The following is a 20,177-nucleotide window of genomic DNA, read 5'->3' on the forward strand; positions in this document are numbered from 1 at the left end:
ATCCACTTTCTTCAAATTAACTTGTCACTAGAACAGTTATCTAATTGCAGAGGTTCAGTTTTATTAGGCTGAATGCATAAACTACATTTATGTGAATAATGATTATGGACTAAGACACAGGCCACATGTACCTACACTTCAAACTGGTACATCCCATTTCTTTTATGCTAAGAACTGTATTTGAAATAATAGTGTTAATGCAAGGGAAGATTTGCATGAGCCTGAGGCAAATTTAAGAATTTGTTTTGTTACACGGGCATGTGCTATACTGTAAATGAACTGAAACTCCATTACTGTCACTGACTGTACTCCAGGTATACTTTATCCTTACATGCACTGTAAAGTGCTCTATTAAAATGCTGTGCTAATTTAAGAACTGAATTACCAGTACCCCAGTGCACGGGCTTTTAACATGTTTGCAGCTGAGTTATTCTCAATTCATATATAGTCTGTATCTCAATCAATATTCTAAGTACCGTTTTTCTGCACTTTTCAAACAAAGGATACGAGTTCCACACACAAAAGTTACAAGTTCCAGTAGTATATCAAGTAAAGCTTTTTCCTTCACCTCCATTTGAATGAAACAAAAAAGATTTAAAAGGCTTGAGTTGAAGCTCTAACAAAGAAGGAAGTACAAAGTCTACATTTCAACCCGAGCTTCATTCAACATTGATAATGTTTGCAGATGTGATTCTACCTGGGCCTGACCCACTTTTCACCCAGCTACTTGCTGCGAAAAAGGGAAAGTCCTGTCTTTTCAGACTGCATGTTTTCATCAGTGCCTGAAAACACAGCCCTAACACGGGCTAATACACGAGCCCTGCACAGACTAAGACGACACTTAGATGCTGCCCCAAGCAGCCAGACCAAAGGAACAGATCCTCTGAAGATTTTGGATCAAATCCTGCAGCGCACACACATCCCATTCCCGCAGTCACGCACTCCAAAACAAGTTTCACCCTCACCAGCAAAGCCATGGTGGTGGCATCTCCGTGGCAGCAGCTGCTGGGAGCAGGAGGAACAGCATTAGGCACAGCGCTTGGAGGTGAGCCTGGAAGTAATGCAGCTCAGCAGGAGCCAGCTGGGCACCAGCCTCCAGTCAGGGATTCCTGCTGAAGTCCTGCCTCCAAAACAAAGCCTAAGCACACCCCAAGTCCTGAAAAAGCAGCAAGATAAGGGAAGGGGGACAAAACTCACAGGCTGCTGTACACTAGTTTCTCTAAGCTCCAAAACCAATATTAAGCTAAAAAAACCCCCAAAAACCAAACAAACAGACCAAGAAAAAAAACAACAAAACCAAACAAATAAAACCCAAACCACAATGTATGTGGAGATTTTCGTTTCCAAGAAGCAGAGAGCTTGTCTGCAGGGCTGAGCCCTTGCCAGTACATTCCATTTCCCTTTCTGCCACTCTTGGTTTCTGCACTGCATCATTTCCTGTATTACTTCTGCACAAAGTGGTCTTATCAGCTGGAAGTGCAAAATAAAGATTAAACCACGAGTCAGCAGATGACATAGCCTGCGTCTTTCTTCCTCAAATCCATGTGTCCTTCTGGGAAAGTGGGAGTTAGTATTTCCAACAGTTAAGTGACCACCAGCCCTTGAAGGGTCTGGTTATTCACGAGGTAGGGATAAAACAGAAGCCTAGGCCAAACAACAGGACACTCTCCAAAAGGCAGTCTGGCATCAGTTTAAAGGAAATTGAGTTGTTACCCACTTTTCAGACACTCTACACATCCAAACCCATGCACTTTTTATTATGCATTCTGTCTGCTGATGGGTTCATGGGAATCAACAAACTTCTTTAAAATCCCAACGTTGTTTCATTTGTCTTCCTTCACTGCTGTTGTCTTTTTTGTAATCTTTGGATTACAAAACAAACCTGTATGCAGCCTAGGAAAAAAAAAAAGTGAGCACTGTATTTTTATATATATCTGTTCGGCTATACTTGTATTTAAACAATTTAGGCAAAAGGCCTAAGAGTGAAGTCCTATTTTCCTAGCCATCAAAGAAAAGATAGTAACTCCTTCAGCAACATGAAGCAGACAGTAAACTACTCAATGAGAGTGCTTTCAAATTCCCACAGGAGATCCCATAGGAAACTGTCCCACTTTGCATAAATGACTGTTTTTGATGGGTGGAGAAAGGGTTTGGACAATTAGATGATCCTCTCCCAGAGGGGTGGATGGGGGAGCAAAACAACTTCAAGTTTCAGGCAAACAAGAAGTGACTCTAACTCTTCTACTAATTTAATTATTTGTATTACAGGCTCAGTGATGCAGGTAAAAAGGATCCTATTAAATATTTTTAATATATGCTTAGCACAGTTAGACATAAAAATGTGTAGGAACCGCAGTGAGAATAATTGTTAATAGAGAAAACTATCTAGTCTATGACTACATTTTAAAAACTCAATTTATCTTAGTCAACGTACCTCTTCCCAGCACCTATTACTTAGTAACACTATAAAGAAACAAGCAAAGAGATTTTAATTAGCTTCTTTAAATATATTTAGTCATTTACCCTCTCTGAGAGCCATTTTCAGCAACTCTTGTAATCAGTACAATATTTAGACCTTAAAAAAACCCCGAACTGAACAGATTTTGGCATAGAAGACAGGGAGCTGTCTCTTTATTCCAGCAGGAACTATCTCCACGTACAGTTTCCACGTATTACTAAAAGCCATGAAGTCTGAGCAGCTGCAACGCTAGAACTGTACCAGCATATTGTGCACTAACTTAATCTAGCTCCCTGTTCCTGGAGCAAGCAGCAAAAAGTTTGTTTCTTTCTTCAAGTAATGTGATTTGTGAAACAAAGACCTGAGTCTTTTGCTGAATTACCCTCCTTTTTAGTCAACAAATTCTTTCTCTGCACCTTCTTATGGCAGAAGATCAGATCTTGCTCAGCTTGGAAAAAAGCACCAAACCTGGTAGAAACCTCAGTAACATTACAACACATATACAAGAAGAAAGCACGTTTCACATCAGAGTGCTGTAGAACTCATTAGAAAGCTTGTACAGAACCTGACTTGGCTTCCTTTGTGGGTTTGGAGACAACAAGGAAAAGAAAAAAAACCTAACTCTTTTATGTTCTCTTGGCATGGCAGAAAGAATTCAAAAAACACTGAAATATGTGATCCTGTGTTCTGATATACAACATACCATTCGAGGAAAGAGGAACACACTGGTGTTGAAAATACCTCATCATAGCTAACTGAGTAGGCAGGGTTTTCCTGACACTGCATTAGGCTCCCTTCCTTACTCAGACTCGGCCAGGGCCAGGAGGATAGGAATCTGCAGCCAGTTCTGTGAAGTAACCTCTGTTACAGCCCAAAACACCCAGTCTGTCAAAACTTGTCTTGGGCCTTCCCTCGTGCTATTTGGCTGAGGGACTGCCCTTCCAAGAAAATCTCCCATGTATCACTGTACAGCCCATAGGGAAAATCCTGTCAGATAGCCACAAGCACTTTTTAGTTCAGCAGGCAGGGGGAGAGCAAAATGAAACACTAGGGGCAATGTAGGATTTACCAGCAGAGGGGAGGAGGGCAACACTGACCCAAACCCCAAAATGCCCACCGCTGTGTTAGTCCAGAGCATAAAGGGATAACCTTACACTATCAGGATTTGCCAGCTCCTTCCCAGTGCTCCCCATAGCACAAACCAAGAACACAGTGTTCGGCCAGCTTCTACAGTGAACCGCAGCTTTTCTTCCACCCGCCTCCCCGCACGGCTTCTGGCAGACAAGGCACTGCTCCTTACCCTTGAAGTCTCAGCTATCACAACTGCAAGAGTTAAATGACAGCAAATTCTTACAGGTCTTCTGGATTTGAAGGTACCAGATTTGAAAGATGCATGGTATAACTTCACTGTTATATCTCTGGGGAAAAATACCCGCTTTCCATACACATTAGAAACTGAACTCTGTGTTACAATACAATTAAAATGGCACAGAAATCTTTCTAAGCAGGTATATCACTGTGAGAGAAGAACATGGCAAAGGCTCTTTCCCAGTTTTAACAAACATGCATCACCAATTAGATCTGCCCTTGCCCTGGTTAAAGAACACTTCTTCCCAATACCTTTGCAACTGTTTTGACCTACTGAAAACCATACTCCAAATTTAAAAACCACATCCTTCATGAGTTTTATTTCCACCATGTTTACAAAAAACCTCTAACACTATACAGCCTCCTAAGTGATCATCAGATCCTCAAATCCTGCCTTTTTCACCAGAGATGAAAAACGTACTGCTGAACTTTGCTCATCCTTGCATTCAGATGCATGTGAGATTCCACAAAGTCACAAAACACCAGCTCTCCCTTTACCGCCTGCTGGTCTCCTTGCCATGCTTATTTTATATATATTTTATATGGCCAAGACTACAGGAAAAAACGAAAACCAAGTTTGCCAGGAGACTTGGTCAGGAAGCTGGGTAAGCCTGGTGCACAGCACGGCTAGTACAAGTAGAATAGATCAAAACATCCATCCAGGTGTGCACAAATCCCTTCTGGTGTTGGCAAGCAGCGGGACTGAATCAGATGTGCTTTCAAAGATTATCTCTAAAACCGCAGCCTAGGACTTCAAGGTCAGGAAGGAACTGTAACTTGATGATTTAGGCAAAACTCTGGCACAGATAGGACTGCAAAATACGAACTACACTAAAATAACCTATAAGATGAACACAAGGCTGTGAATCACAAAACTTGCCAGAATAGTGTTCGTAAGGTGGGGTTTTTTTCCCTAAATGCTATGTAGGAAGAGACTCTTCATTCTTCGCTCTCTCCAAGCTAAAAGCCTCTTAAAGAAATCCTCAAACTATGACAAGACATTCAAAAGAAAAACATATCCAAAGATAACAGTTGTCAAGAGACATTATGAATTACCAGCCACCACAGTAAATATTTCATTCTGCATCTCTGGAGCAGGTTTATAGTTTTCATTTGTGCTGTGGTGCCCCTAAACTCAACACACTGTCCACCAAGAGCACTCAGGAGGTACAGGAGCAGCCAAGGATCTCAGTCAGTATTGTTAGATGACACAGACCAGGTCTTGAAAAATGCAGGAGAACCTCTAAGACCAGTCTGGAGCACGGGTTTGTGAACACCCACAAGGACGCCAGGACTAGCCTAGCTATCAAAATAAGTTAGAAGTCCTTTTCTAAAAGGTGAAAAATCTGGGGAAAACAGATTTTTTTTTCCCTTTCATCATAAAGCTCCTGCATAACTCCCTTTTTCCACAAAGACCATTCCCTTTCCTGACTTTTTGAACTGTCTTTAGAAAACAGGTGTTGTTTACAACAATAACAAACACACATCTGTGTGGGTGTGTTAATACATACAAAGGCAGGATAACTGAAACCTCTTCCTATATTTAGATCTGTCTGGTCAGCTCTAATTGCATAATTTAATCAAAACCCTCTCCAAGGGAAACACATCCATATTCATCACAGGCATCAAAGGAAACATCTTTACAAACTATATCCTTTTACAAACCAACACATGGTCCCACATCACTTGTCCAATTGTTGAATTCCTCCTTTGGGAAGGGCATGGAATTTTATTTCTTTTTATCAGCTGAAAAAAGCATTTCCCTCCAATTCATCAGCACAGGGCGGGAAGAACTTCCTTCACAGGTGAGATGGGGAAAATTTACTGACATGTCACTTTCAGGGTTTTTTTTAGGCAGTTAAAACATACATCTGCAGCATAAAGGAAAACGTTTAAAACAGAAAAGAAAGAAAAATGCCCATCACCACTCAGGCATCAAAATTTTTGAGTGAAGCTCATAAAATGCAAGATGTGTTTTGTCTTCAGAGAACAGCAAAGTCTAGCACAGACTGCATGAATTTAAAGAGGGGTTTGTCAGCGCCAGCCAGAGCAGTGCTCCAACAGGGTATATTTTAAGGAGGGGAACCCCACCAAATGCACTCCAGTTTTGTTCAGCTGAGGCAAGTTGCTGCTCCTACAAATGATTCATTTCACCAAGAGCATGCACCAATACAGTTACATCAGCTGCATTAAACCACTTCTAAAGACTGTGACCCAGACCTCATTTATCAGAGATTAAGTAAAGATGTTAAATTACAGCTCAAGATCCCTAGCTTTAAAGCAGAATCCTTCACCAAATCGAGAGATGACAAAAACTGAGAAGAAAAATTATTCACTAATAAAAGAGTTATTGAGTCAAGCCTCAGCAAAACAGAACAAACAGATAAAAATTAAACGAAAAAAGTAAAGCTGTTCAATTAATCTTTCCACTATTTCTACACCTAAAATATGAAGGGTCAGTTTGCCAACGCTAAAGACATTTCAGTGCATTTCATGAGATGCACGCTTTCCTTTTTTTAAAAGGATTCCTCCAGCTTTCCTGGTTTTTACCTTATCTGTAAAAACTAGAGAGCTTTGTTTTTGCCTTTAAACAACTTTTAAAACACTTTACCTTCTTCATGTCTTCAAAATGTCCACATTGAATTTCATCAAGTGCCCAGCAATTCACAACTACCATTCTGGACAGAGAAAGTGTTTAAAGATGACACAGCTTTCCAAGCCAAGTTTATACAACTCAGACACAAACACCAATATTTGCCAGATTCCTCTGTCCAATGAAACATTATTTAATTACAGCATGCCACGAGTGGCCTTCTGAAAACTGGGACTGGACTTCAGATGACACAAATCCCAGTGTGCTCCAGGTCCTCAGGACAGTGAGGAGCAGCTGCACAACCCCACCACAGCAGATACTCCCCAGCAGTTCCTTGATATTTATTAAGCCATCCTAAGTCACAGACCCTTTATAAATGGAAGATCACAGTGTTTATAGATGCCCCTTTCAGCTTCCACACAAGACAAACTCTTTAAAGTTTACAATTTACAGGCAAGTACAAATTAGGGATCCTCTTGAGACAAGTCAAGGACACTTGGGGTTAACATTTAAAATGCACCCACAAACACTCAGAAAGGGTTGATCACAGCCTTTACCTGCAGGTGAGGTATAACTCTGAGCATGCCTACACTAAAAACAGAAGTCATGGACACACCTTTCCCCTTCCAAAAGGGCAAAACAAGGGTGCAGACACACATGAGTCAGAGAGATCCAAAAAAACTGTGGGATGAGGCAAAAGCAGCTGTCACAGCCCTGTGCCAGAACATCTGCAGAATCTCACATCAAACTATTTTCTCATATTCCTGAGATCAAGGCTTTGGAGCATTCTGTACAAAGGCTTCAACCCACAGATAGGAACTGATAGTTAATACAGCAGTTGGGAACAGCATAGCTTGAAAGGAAGTGGGAGATATCCTCCTACATGGCTTACTGGGAATACGGAGGTTTTACAACGGGAGAAAAGGGCTGTAATCTGTCTGTCTGATTCCCTGGTTATCTGTAAGCTTTTCAAGACTTTTGGAAGAGGAACCAAGCCACATAAAGAATCACTCAGTACCCTTTCCTTATCTGCAAGCTCTTCTTAACAGAGCCTGTATGACTGTGCATATGGCAATATGACAACCTACTAATCACTCCATCGTAATTTTTGAGACCAGTTTGAAGTTTCAAAAGTCAGGTTTTGCAAAGTCTCTTAGAGTCAAGACACCAAAACACAGCATTTTCCACGTGCTCTGCAAGGCCAGCAGCAGGCTAGCTTAGATCAGCCATAATGCTTCCAAATTTTCCACTGCTGTCTGCTTCTGAACAAACAGTCACAGCTGGCCTGGTACTGAGGATAGACAGAAGAACTCCAAATTCCAAAGTTGCTTGCCAAGACTACTTACTTCTAGGTTACAAGCTAGTGCGCAGAAAGAACACACAGAGATTTCAGACTCCTTGTCTTTCAGCTATTACATAAATGTCTTTCATTCTGGGGCTAAAATCAGCATTCCCCAGCTTCTGAGATAAGAAGCTTTGAGGCTCAAACCTTTGAGGCACAACCCTGACTGCCGGCTGGCCTGGAAAACTGAGAGTCCTCATGTCCCAAATCAGCGAAAGGAAGAAGTTCGGCAAAGGTGTGATAGAAAACATCAGGAATAACAGACTTGAGCCAAGGCAGTCTGCCATCAGCACTGCCAGCTCTTAACTGTTCCCCATCCACAAACCACAGGAGATGCACTGGGTCTGACCATGAGCAAGAGTCATTCCAGATAAACTGGGGGGGAGAAGGGCAAAGGAACAGTTATCCAGCCAGTAAATAGCCCTGGAGCATTTATGCCAGTTATGCTGATGCTTTCTGCAAAGAAGCCTCTAGCCAAGCCAGAGATAAAAATGAAAAAGATGTTACAGTAAGATTCCCATGTTTTGGAGAGTTCCTCAGCACAGCAGCAGGCTACAAGGGAATTCAGTGAGTACCTCATTCCAGCACTAGGAAAAGTAGTAGCTCCCACTACTAGGGAAATACCTACAATTTGTATCTTAGATCTGTAGATAGTCTAATTCCTTAAAATTAAGAAATATACTACAAAGCTGCAAGTAACAAAAATCAGTAAGGGCTTTTAAGCACATTTACCATATAGCACCAAAACAAAGGCTTCCTAAATTTCTTTTGAGAAAGGTGGATTGAAAGCCAAAGATTTTAAAGTGATTTACACAGGGTGCAGAACCCAGGAAAGCTACAAACAGCACACTGGCTCACAGCACAGATCAGCTTCAGGTGTCCTAACTGTTGTCACTGGCAGTGATTTCTGCCAATCTGCTTTTACAGAAGCGTTTTTAGTAGATTCAGTACTTGCCTTTCCTCTGATTTCTTGATAATGCTGCTAACTGTACCCAGTTTGCCAATTGTTTCAAATTATTTCATCCTCTAAAGAGGAAAATAAAGTTTCTATTACCAAGAAGTTAAATTTGGACATTCTTTTCCTCCTGAGGAAAAACACTTGTCCTGTCTCACACAGGACATGCACTAGATGTGCTCTGCTCGTGCATTAAACTAGAAAAACACCTCTAAGACAGCCTGCAGTTTATACCAGCAAAACACTTGACCAGGAAAGCTTGTTTAAGTGTTGCTCTCCATCTGTCCTCCCTCACCCCCCATAAAAGATACTGCACCATTAATCACTGCCGTTTTGCTGCCAATAGAGCTACACTGGGGCTTTGTGGCTGATGTAACTGTTGGCAGTCGAGTCTCTCGCTGCTAATCACCAACATAAGTATCTGGGAAAAAAACCCTGTAAATTAGACCTTTCCCTGGCAAGCACTTGAAGGAAGTCTCCATCTGGGAGCGCTACAGCATTTGCCTGTGACCGGCTACCTCGGGCCACCAAGGTCACAGATCCAGCAGCCCCAAGGGCCTGCTCCCACCCAGAAAGAATAGGTTTCCCTTTTATTCCCTTGTGCTAGCCTTGGTACTGCAACACAACCTCCCCTCCACCTCTCAGTCAGCTCACATCCCTAACCTGGCAGAACCAACATAAACCAAAAAACACATTTTGCGGGATCAGCTCCGAGCACTGAAGTCACCCAGCCAGCATACGAGAAGAAATCCATGGCTGGAACTGAGAGAAACCCAGCTCTTAAGAGTTCTTTCCATCTCAGGGAGCTGCCACCCTCAAATTTTAAGTGATATCCAGGTCAAAGATTAGCTCACATTCAGACACAAGTACTTCAGCTGATTTGCAAAACCTGCTCTCATGCCCAGAGCAAGGAGCCCTGCCTCGGCTGGTTCTAAAAACCAAACACTCCAGCAAGCAATTCAACCCCCCTCTACTGCCACTGCCTTCTGCTCTAGTAGCTAGACAGCAAACTTGGGAAAAAAAGAAGAGCCATTTCACATCCATCTATCCAAAAAGTACCACACACTGCAGCGTTTTAAGCTGAGAGGATTTATAAAATATTTTCCACATGAAATATAATACAACACATTACAGAAACTATAATTGCATTATCCTAAATTTTTAAGCTAATAAAGACAAAGACTTTTCCTTTGGCTACTACATCCAAGAGAAAGCACTTAACACTGACACTAGCTAGCATGGATAATAAAGGGCCTGTTATTAAATATGCCAGACTGTAAAGCCAGCAGCAGGCAAAAATGCAGAAGAGGAAATTGCAATAGTCAAGACAGCAACCGATATGTAAGTCAGCTTGTCCAAGACATTCAGCAAGGTCAAAATTCACATTTTTCAGATTAGTATAGCTCATCACCGCATTCACCAGGTAATCAGCAGAACTAAGATGATGACATAACCAAGTTCTGTTCTATCTACCTATCTTCTTAGTGATAAAAAGGAAGTGTCTGACAATAGCATAGTAGAGACAGCCATACACTCAGAGTGCTTCAGTAAAACTTCAGAGGGCTTCCAGTATCAGATCCTTGCCATCTAGAAGTCCTTCATACCTTTTCTGTGTACACTCTCATGGGCAGCTCCACTCAGTTCTGGCTCTTTCTTTCCTCCTTCTGCAGTTCAAGCTGGCTGCTTCCTGTCCATCTCCTGTACATCTTACCCTTTCTGTCCCTCACATGACCTCTGTCCCTTCCTCCTCACAGCATATCCAGCAGACACCAAAGGATTCCCACCACCTCACTCACTCTTTTATCACACCCATAGCTGTGAGGGCTCGGCTGTTCCCACTCTCTGGTCATTAACACAGCTGCAATATGTTGGAGGCAAGATTGCCTTTAGCACTATCTGTGTTGTCTTCCCACATGACAAGAGCAAAGAGCAAGAGACTGTGTGAAAGGAGATGAAATTCTGGTCAGGAATGTTGGAGACCCATGGTAAGACCTCAGTCAAGCCACTCAAGCTGTCTCTCTGTCCCTCCCACCTCCCTCTTCCCTTCCTATACAGGAAAGCACATGCTTTAGATGTGTTTGGGATTCCTGAAATACTACCATGCATTTGAAATATAACGAGTGTGATGGCATTACGTGTGTAGCAATCCCTGAAGCCATCACGTACATCTTGGCAGGTCTTTTGAGGTTCAGCTAAATTTCAAACCTACTTTATTCACTACTGGGACAAAACAACAGAGGCAGCTGTCACACAATTGGAAAAATAGGAGTCATCCAAATACGGTCCTGGGCAACCTACATGGCCATGACTGAGCAGGGGGCTGGACCAGATGACCTCCAGAGGTCCCCTCCAATCTCAACCATACTGCCAGTCTGTGAAGTTCTCTAAACAGCCACCTGTCCAATTAATTTGGTCACACATCCAGAAAGCAACTGTTTCAAGAAAACTGGATAGAGATCTGCTTGCCTTGGCACAACTATAACATTGCATCAAGTGCTGCTACACTGAGGTAGGGACTGAGCTCTGTTTGCTGTGCACAGGCAGACATGCAAGAAAGCTGCTTTCTCCCTGATTTTGATGATTTCAGAGAATCCAGAAGCCTTCTGAATTGCCTCACTCTTCCTCCCTTCATGCTTGTAGCCTTGAAGTTTGGCTTCATGTATGCCTCAGTTGTATTTAACCAAGTATAATAACTAACCAAGTCCTCATCACTGTCACCTTGCTTCACCTACAGCCCAGTAAAAAGCCACTTTTCCACCATTTCCAACATTTTTCACTGGTTGTGAGCTACTGGAAGATTCTGATGTACAGAGGTTCCCGTCCTATACTCATCACTATAGCACCAGATACCTAAAGCAACCCTGACTAAGCCCTGTCATGTTCACGTCCAGTTTGTCTCCCAGCCTATCTGCAAAGGCAGGATGGATTATTTTATCACACATGGAATTAATTCAACATGAAAAAAAAAACTTGTAGTTTGTAGTTTTACTAACCTGAATAAAGCCCTTCCTAGATTAAAATTAATCCAAACCCACCTTCCCCAAAGTATATTTCAGCCCAAAAACCATAACAGTGGTAAAAATATGTCAAATTTCACACCAGAGCATTTAGATATCAAGAGAAAGACCCTCCATCAAACAGGACTGCATTTTATTGATGAGCCAGTTTTAACAACTTTTCAGGATCTGAGAGCAGAATCTACACTCCTAAGCAGGTGCTAGTGAGTGACCTAACTTGAAAGTCAATTTCTTGCTTCATGTAAGACTGCTCAGAAACCCTTGGAAAAAAGACAACTGGCTAACAGTGAGCAAGGGTGTTCTGCCAACTATTCTGTCCTCCCAAAATGCTAGCAGAGTTTGTTTTACAACATCTTGGGAGGGCTAGAAAGAAAAGGAAAGTAGTTAAAAAACAACAGAGAACAAAAAAAGCCAGCTCATACTTTTTTTTTTTTTTTTTTTTTTTGCTATTCTCCAGCTGGATAAATTACAGAAGCACTCCAGAGAATTAAATCATCAGCTGAAAGAGCAGGAGAAGTCAGTTTCACACCACCTTCCACCCTCTCTCTTACTTACACACACTACCATGTTTATCTTGACAAAGTTTTGGGACCCCTCTCTCCCCTGCCACAGAAAATATGTCCAGTTACAAGCTGCATATTCTTTCCTCAACAGATCAGTTGAATCAAAGTCCTTACTAGTAAAATGCATGTAAGACAACAAGGGTGTTTGATTAATTCCTCCCACGTCAATATTCAAATGAAACCTAACAGATACAAAGGTGAAATACACGGGCAGAATGAAGTCGAATATGCAGCTCATTAACAGCATCTGACCAAACAGCAGATGTTTCCTCCTCCTATCACCCTTAGGAACACATTTAAGGGGAAGCCACAATTTGTTGCAACATGATTCTCTAGTTATTTACTTCATCTTTAACCAAAACTGATTTTAGGCTCTTAAGCATTTAAACGGCATTTAAGTATTTATATATAAATATTTATTACACACACAGACCTTGCTAAATTCACAGGCTCTTCTCAACTATATATAGGTGTAGCCTACCTTTATCTGATCCAAACAACTTAACTTTCAACAGCAGTGACTATTATTTTAGGTATTCATATGTGCACACACACATATAGCATATCTATCCACTTTAAGGATCCCATATACACACCATTGTAAGAATACAGCATCTTTTAAAGTCTCATGCCCTTGTTTCAACATGCTGCATCAGACAGAACACTGATATTATTTTCAATGCCTTAAAATGCTTGAAATCAGAAGTCTGAAATTCTTTACAAGAGAAATCTCTCAATAATTTAATCTTTCACGTAAACACAGAAGAATGAGATACCAGTTTGCAGTGCTGAGCAATGAGAAAGAAAAGCAAGTAAAGGTGTTATCAACTATGGTCACTGCATGCACCAATCAGTCTGAACACACAAGATTCCCTGAACCCATGGAAAACTTTTCAACCTGCTACAGAAGTGTCAAGTGTGTGCTCATGTGCTTTTTTTGCTTTCATCTACTTAGACGCATCCTCAAACATGTACATCAGTCTTGCAACCTCTGTAGAAGAAACTCTGTAATGCTGCAAACCCTGAAATCCAAGGTCTAGTCATGGATGAAATTTGTATTGAGAGGACATGTTTTCAGATTTCCCTCAAAAAACTTCCAAGTACTGAAGGAAGCAAGGTCCATCAGTCAAAACTGGAGGGCAGATGAGAGTCTTAGACCCGTGCTGGGGAGAGACCCGAGGAGACAGCAAAAACTCTCATCATTCTGTCTATAACCACTTCAGCGCTGCAAAAAATTTTAATGGGTATCTTATTTTCAAGTTACCCAATATTGGATTGATAGTCCATAGATCACTTTGATGTGGATTAGCATTTTAGTAGTTTCAATGACAAAAACATGCAAGTGATATACTTCTGAATACCATTAAGTGCTATAATTCAGACTGTCTACACTGGCTTAGACAGTCTCATCTGCTGCCATGTTGGGAAGAATGTTCCCTTTATGAGTACAGAAATATGAAATAATGCTTCAGAAATCACTGGTGAACCACATTAATGATTTGCTTACATGCCAACTCAACATAATAGTTGGGTTTGGATGATACTGCTTTGAACAGTGCCTAAATATAATGACTTTTATAAAGGCATGTTTAAAAATAATTTGTTTTCCTTCTTGTACTCTAGACTTTGCCTGTGCATGCTGGAGAAAGGGTGACGGAAGAACCAAATGGGAGAGACTGGTGACATCTGTTCTACTATCACACTCCCGAGTGGGCAACACATATTGGAATAAAAGTGACATAGCCCAGAACAATTACAGAGCTACATTAGAAAGACCAAACTGTGCACGTGTCCAGAATAGCTCTACTGCTCAGCACCCCTACAATGGCAAGTCTAGAGACAGGACGAAAAAAGCTTCAACCCCTGATCTAAACTCAGCTTCTACACAGTCTCCAAGACAGCCATCACCAGAAGAGTACAACTGAGCAAAGCAATCCGTGCTTGCAGAAAACCCTTTGGAATCAGCTCAACCCAGCTGCTGTGGGGCACTGTGGCCCCACAATCCTTCCACCGGAGCAATCCCACATCCTTCCTCCTCTCCCAGAATAAAAACAATAATACAAATGGACCCATCTCCACAGCTCAGCAGAGTTCAGTGTTTCATGTGTACAATACTTGACCTCACACAGTCTAATTAGGAGTAGCATGCTTGCCCTTTGTTCCTGTTAAACTAAGAGGAACTTCCAGTGCCAACACATGGAGGTGACAACTGGATGCAGGGAGAGAATCCTGTATGATCTAGGCTCATCCTAGAAAATGTTTTCATTCCTTGAAATCAGCCCATTTTTTGAAATGTTTGCCTTCTCTATCCCGTTAAAAAACACAGGCATCCCCCACTCAAATACACAGCAACCCGAAAAGCTTCTGTAATGCAAATTACCATTTGTCTGAGGAGGAGGATAGGGATCTTTGTGGCAGCCATTAGCCAGCCAAGGGTGTCCTCACCCATGAATCCATCCTCTGTAAACCCTCCACAAGAGCCCCAGTAGAACATTTTCTCTGGTTATTTCAAATCCTGAATAGCAACATTCTAATGGAAACAGTTATGCCCCAGACTGCAGGGATACAACTCTAAAACTTAAAAAATATCCATTTAAAATAACTTCCTTCCCATCCCAAGCAGAACCTTCCATTCTAATATAAAAATTCTCTATGCTGTTCTACAGCTTGAGCAAAATAGCTTGAGAATTGCAAGATGCCTGTGCAGATGAGCCTGTAAGTCACCAGCATTTCAAACCTTGCTTGCCAGCTTGGGGTTTATATTTTAAACTCAAATTTTCCACCCAGTACATTTCAAAGGAAAACTTCTAGGAACTACATATCACCTTTTAATTATTAAGACTGGTATGCATTCAAGTTTTTTGCTATACACAGAAAAAAGTCCAGTGGAAGAACATTACTCTGCTGTTACTACAGGGGAAAACACTGAAGTTTTTATGGGCAGAACAGACCTTTCCCCACTCTGAAAGCAAAAGTGGGTGAGTTCGTAATGAAAACCTAAACCAGAAATTTAAAAAATAACCAGAAACAAAACCAACAAAACCCCCACACAGTAACCAGGCTCACTTCATTAACCATAAAGCAATTTGTGCAATCTGACTTTCATTTTCACAGATTTTATGGCTCTCTTTCCAACACAGGTAGTCCCTTCATCTGCACTGACACAGCAGAAGACAGCTCCACATCCACATTTTAAAAGCCACTGCATGCCAAAGTGAGCTTTAATTCCTTTATCTGCCACTCAAAAAGCACCTTAGCTAAAGCACACACTGTTGAGGTGCAACTGAATCTGGTGACTAATAAATCTCTTACCCCTAGTGACCACTTATTTTGTCTGCTTCACTTCCATGCCTTAATTTTTTTTTTTAACTTATATTTATTACTAAAAATAAGGTACATTTCTTTCTGGGCTGAGACACCCCCAGGAGATTAAAATTTAACACCAATTCAGGTATGAGGAGTTGGTTTAAACACTAAAAAATGCAAAACTCTCCAATCCCCAAGCAGCACACTGACTAGCAGAAAGAAGAAAAAAAAGGAGTTTTTGCAGGATTTTTCCCAAAACACATATTAGTGATTTTACCAGCAGAAACAGCAAGACCTAAGATGCTGAGTATTTAGCAAACATTTTACTACCTATGCTGTTTTCTAGGGCTGTTGGAGGAAAACACAAATAGCCACAGTTGCCTTCACTAAGAAAAGTGACCTATGCCAACTCGTATTCAGAATTACAGTCTCTGCTCTAGAAGAAGTTTGGCCATACAGTTCAAAAAATTACTTAAATGCTCTGTCTTATACAAGAACTCCTATCTGCTAGAATGTTTCAACAGGCAGCTACAAACTTCTAGAAATACTAGGGGGGAAAAAAGCCAAACAATTGGCTTGTTTGCCTGTTTGTTCCTTTGATATCTGATAGCCCAGTCTGCAGGTGAGGTCTAGCTGCTCCTTGAGAAAGGATGGATAAATTTCAGAGATTCACTCCCAACCACTTCCCCACGCACACATCCCGATGCTGCACACGCCTTCATCCAGCTCCTACTGACTGCAAGGAAGACGTTCAGAGTCAGCCTAAATGGGTTCAGCTTCTGCTGTTCACAGGGCCACAAACTTTAATTTCAACTACTCTTTGCATAACTTAAATAATACACACAGTGCTCTCTTTATTTGATTCGTAAACCAGCCGTATCTGAAGCACAATGGGACATGGCACAGACACTTGCTTCACTGCCCTCATAATATGGTTTAATTATGATGACTGAACTAACAGGCTCACATCATAGACTTTTACAGGTTGACCCTGTGTCATCCTGATGTATCATTTTGCACCAGTTCAGTGCTGTAAATCAATTTAAGATCTCCAGCAGGTTGAAAAGGCTGGTAATGATGCTTTCTCTGCAGTCTCTGGGGACTCCACATTATACACAACTTACATTATTTATAAAGCTGAGATGATGCCTCCATTAGGCCTGTAAGACTACTCAAATGATATTTTACACACGCAGCTTGGGCTGCACAGAGCAGAACACTGGCAATATGCAATATCCAGTGCATTCATGCTTTAATTTAAAAAAGAAAAAACCCGAAACAGTCACAACCCCTTCATTTTTAAAAATTAAATCTTTACACCAAGCAAAGAAATTCATAGTTTAATCAGAATAATTTCCTAGTACTCAGAAACACAAGTAGCACTTTGATTAACCTTTGTGTTGTTTTTCTTCACATTCAACTCTTTACTTCTGTTTTCAAACTACAGAGGAAAAGCAAACACCAAACTCTTCAGTTTTCAAATATTTGATTTGATAGTTAATATTTATACCAAAACAGAAAGATCTCCATCTGTTTACTCTGTCACTTCTCTCAAATGTATTGGATCATCACATCTTCAAGGGTACACAAAAAAGCAAGTTGAACAGAATAGAGCAGAAATAAAATGTATTTGATTACATACCCAGTGGTAATGGGGTCAAAACAGATGCAAGGACAAATCCCTACCCTTAAGGTAACCTGATCATGCCTTGAACTGATCATTTCTCATAGCTGTGAAAGCCTTCTGGGTCACCCAAATCAAGGAAAATTTCTCTCAAGCACCTACTTACAGTCTGAAGTAAATTGCAAGACTTCACCCCTAAGACCACAGCAAGAACTCCAAAAAGGGCCAGATCGCTCCCATTTTCATATGATGTTCTTCCAGTCACAACAGAGAAGTGAGCACTCAAAACCTGCACTAAAATCCAATGAGAATCTTGAAAAAGCTTCATAGCACTGCTCTCTCGTTCAAGGGGGAAATTAAGTACTAATCACCTGCAACTAAAAAACCCACATCTCATAACTCAGCCATTACTCACAAATAAAAGAAAGTCATTACTCACAAATAAAAGAAAAAAACAAGCCAAACTTAGGTTCCCTCACATGATTTGCTTCTATTGTTTGACATGACAAGGTGCATGCAGTCAGCCACATGAAGAATTACAGACACACACCTGCAAAGAAAAGTGTTCTCTGCGGGCAGGATAAGCTACAGTTTTTATTCTTACTCCCGAGCGCTGCTTAAAAAATACATACAACTATTGGAAGAAAAAATATTAAACAACTTTTTCTGACTTCCCCTCTGTGTGCAAAAGAGATTCCAACTATCAGTTATGACAGCTCTTTCCTAAGAAGCATGTTAGTTTTAAGGTGCAGGATCTTTGAACACTGACATCCATTAAACACTGACATGTTTCAGGCAATGATCTTTTCCATTTGCTTGTATCTGAAATACACATCTACTTTTACTCCTCCCCATCTGGCTCTAACAATGCTATTTTTATTAACCTCTGTTTAAAATACTTCCCCAAATAAAACTGTAGACATGCAGTAAGCATCATTTTGTCCTAAAGTACACCAAAATAACAATTAATTTTCAGAATAAGCTGTTGTTATCCAGATACTGTAAAAGCGAACTGTACAGTCGGACTACGTACCTTCTTCAGATTGATCTACTAACAAAAGAGCAATCACAGCAAGCCTGCCTCGGTCAGAACTCCCTCTGACTTCAGTTTATATTAAAAAAAAAAAAAAAAAAAAAAAAAAGCTCAGTATTTGGCCCAGATCCTTTCAAACGCATGACTGAATATTTCCACGCCAGTAAATTTTAATAAGCTTTAAAGATCTATATTCAGGATAAGATTATTTGGCTGTACGAGTTTATGAAGCAACTATACTGAGGAGGGGGAAAATCTCAAGCATCCAAACCCTCTAACAGGGAAAGGGGAAAAAAAAAAAAAAAAAAGTGAACTTTCCTTGACCTCTAAACACAGATTTGTCATTAAAGAAGAAAGAAGGGAGGGGGGGGGCGGGGGGAGAACAGGAGGGGAAGGGGCTGCGGAAAGAAAGGGAAGAAAGGAAGGGGGAAAAGGAAGAAAGAAGATAAATTAGAGGGAGAGGGACGCGGCTGGGCCGAGGCGGGAGGCGAAGGGCTGCTCCCGCACACACAAAGGCGGCCCCTGCCCCGCCGGCCGGGGCTCCGCCGGGTCCCCGCGGGCCACCACGGGGCCGGGGCCGGGCAGGAGCCGCAGCACGGCGGCTTCTCGGCGGGGAAGCGCTCCGCCGCCCGCCGGGCCCGGCGCGGCACCTACCCTCCAACTTGGAGCCGGGAGCGGTCCCCGCCGGGCCGCCATCATGCCGGGAGGAGAGCGGGAGCGCAGCGCTGCCGGAGCCGCTCCCGCCCCGCGCCCGGGGACCGCCGCGGCAGCGCCCCGCAGGGACCGCGGAGGAGGAGGAGGATGCGCGGGCACAGCCCCGGGGCAGTGAGCGCGGAGAGGCGCGGGGGGACGCGAAGTTGTTACCGGCTGGCGGGCGGTGACGGGCGGCCAGCAGGCAGCTCCTCCGCGCCCGGATCGGGATCGGGATCGGGATCGGGATCGGGATGGATGTGGCCCGGCTGGCGTCAGGCGGCCGGAGCCGCCCCGCGCCGCTCACCGGCACACTCACACACACACTCACATACACACACTCACATACACACACGCACCGGCCCGGCCAGGGATCCTCCCCAAATTCCCGCCCCCGCCGCCGCGCCGCCGGGTCCCGCTGGGAGCGCTGCGCCCGCCGCCGGAGAGCGGCCCCGGCACGGCCCGGCCGCTGTGTGCCGTGTGCCCTGCCCCACAGCCCGCCGCTGTGCGCCCTGCCCCACAGCCCGCCGCTGTGCGCCCTGCCCCACAGCCCGGCGCTGTGCGCCCTGCCCCACAGCCCGGCGGTGTGTGCTCTACCCCACAGCCCGGCGCTGTGCGCCCTGCCCCACAGCCCGGCGGTGTGTGCTCTACCCCACAGCCCGGCGCTGTGCGCCCTGCCCCACAGCCCGGCGGTGTGTGCCCTGCCCCACAGCCCGGCGCTGTGCGCCCTGCCCCACAGCCCGGCGGTGTGTGCCCTGCCCCACAGCCCGGCGGTGTGTGCTCTACCCCACAGCCCGGCGCTGTGCGCCCTGCCCCACAGCCCGGCGGTGTGTGCCCTGCCCCACAGCCCGGCGGTGTGTGCTCTACCCCACAGCCCGGCGCTGTGCGCCCTGCCCCACAGCCCGGCGGTGTGTGCCCTGCCCCACAGCCCGGCGGTGTGTGCTCTACCCCACAGCCCGGCGCTGTGCGCCCTGCCCCACAGCCCGGCGGTGTGTGCCCTGCCCCACGGCCCGGCGCTGTGTGCCCTGCCCCACAGCCCGGCGCTGTGTGCCCTGCCCCACAGCCCGGCGGTGTGTGCTCTACCCCACAGCCCGGCGCTGTGTGCCCTGCCCCACAGCCCGGCCGCTGTGTGCCCTGCCCCACAGCCCGGGCGGTGTGTGCCCTGCCCCACAGCCCGGCGCTGTGCGCCCTGCCCCACAGCCCGGCGGTGTGTGCTCTACCCCACAGC

At 43.7% G+C, this 20,177-nt stretch overlaps 1 protein-coding gene across 4 annotated transcripts in view; it reads right to left on the reverse strand.

Annotated features, from left to right (window-relative positions):
- Positions 1-19,288, reverse strand: part of SMAD1 (SMAD family member 1) — a 43,552-nt gene extending 24,264 nt beyond the window's left edge. The window contains exon 1 of one of the 4 annotated variants that reach the window (XM_066318077.1): positions 19,124-19,288. The gene's annotated coding sequence lies outside the window, so the exon portion shown is untranslated. Of the gene's footprint in view, positions 1-10,320; positions 10,389-10,427; positions 10,479-18,913; positions 18,946-19,123 lie in introns of those variants that run through there. The other 3 variants (XM_066318080.1, XM_066318079.1, XM_066318078.1) reach the window with 3 other exon arrangements.
- Between the last annotated feature and the right edge of the window lie 889 nt (positions 19,289-20,177).

The sequence above is a fragment of the Sylvia atricapilla genome, chromosome 4, assembly GCF_009819655.1.
Source record: "Sylvia atricapilla isolate bSylAtr1 chromosome 4, bSylAtr1.pri, whole genome shotgun sequence".
In the NCBI taxonomy this organism is placed as follows: domain Eukaryota; kingdom Metazoa; phylum Chordata; class Aves; order Passeriformes; family Sylviidae; genus Sylvia; species Sylvia atricapilla.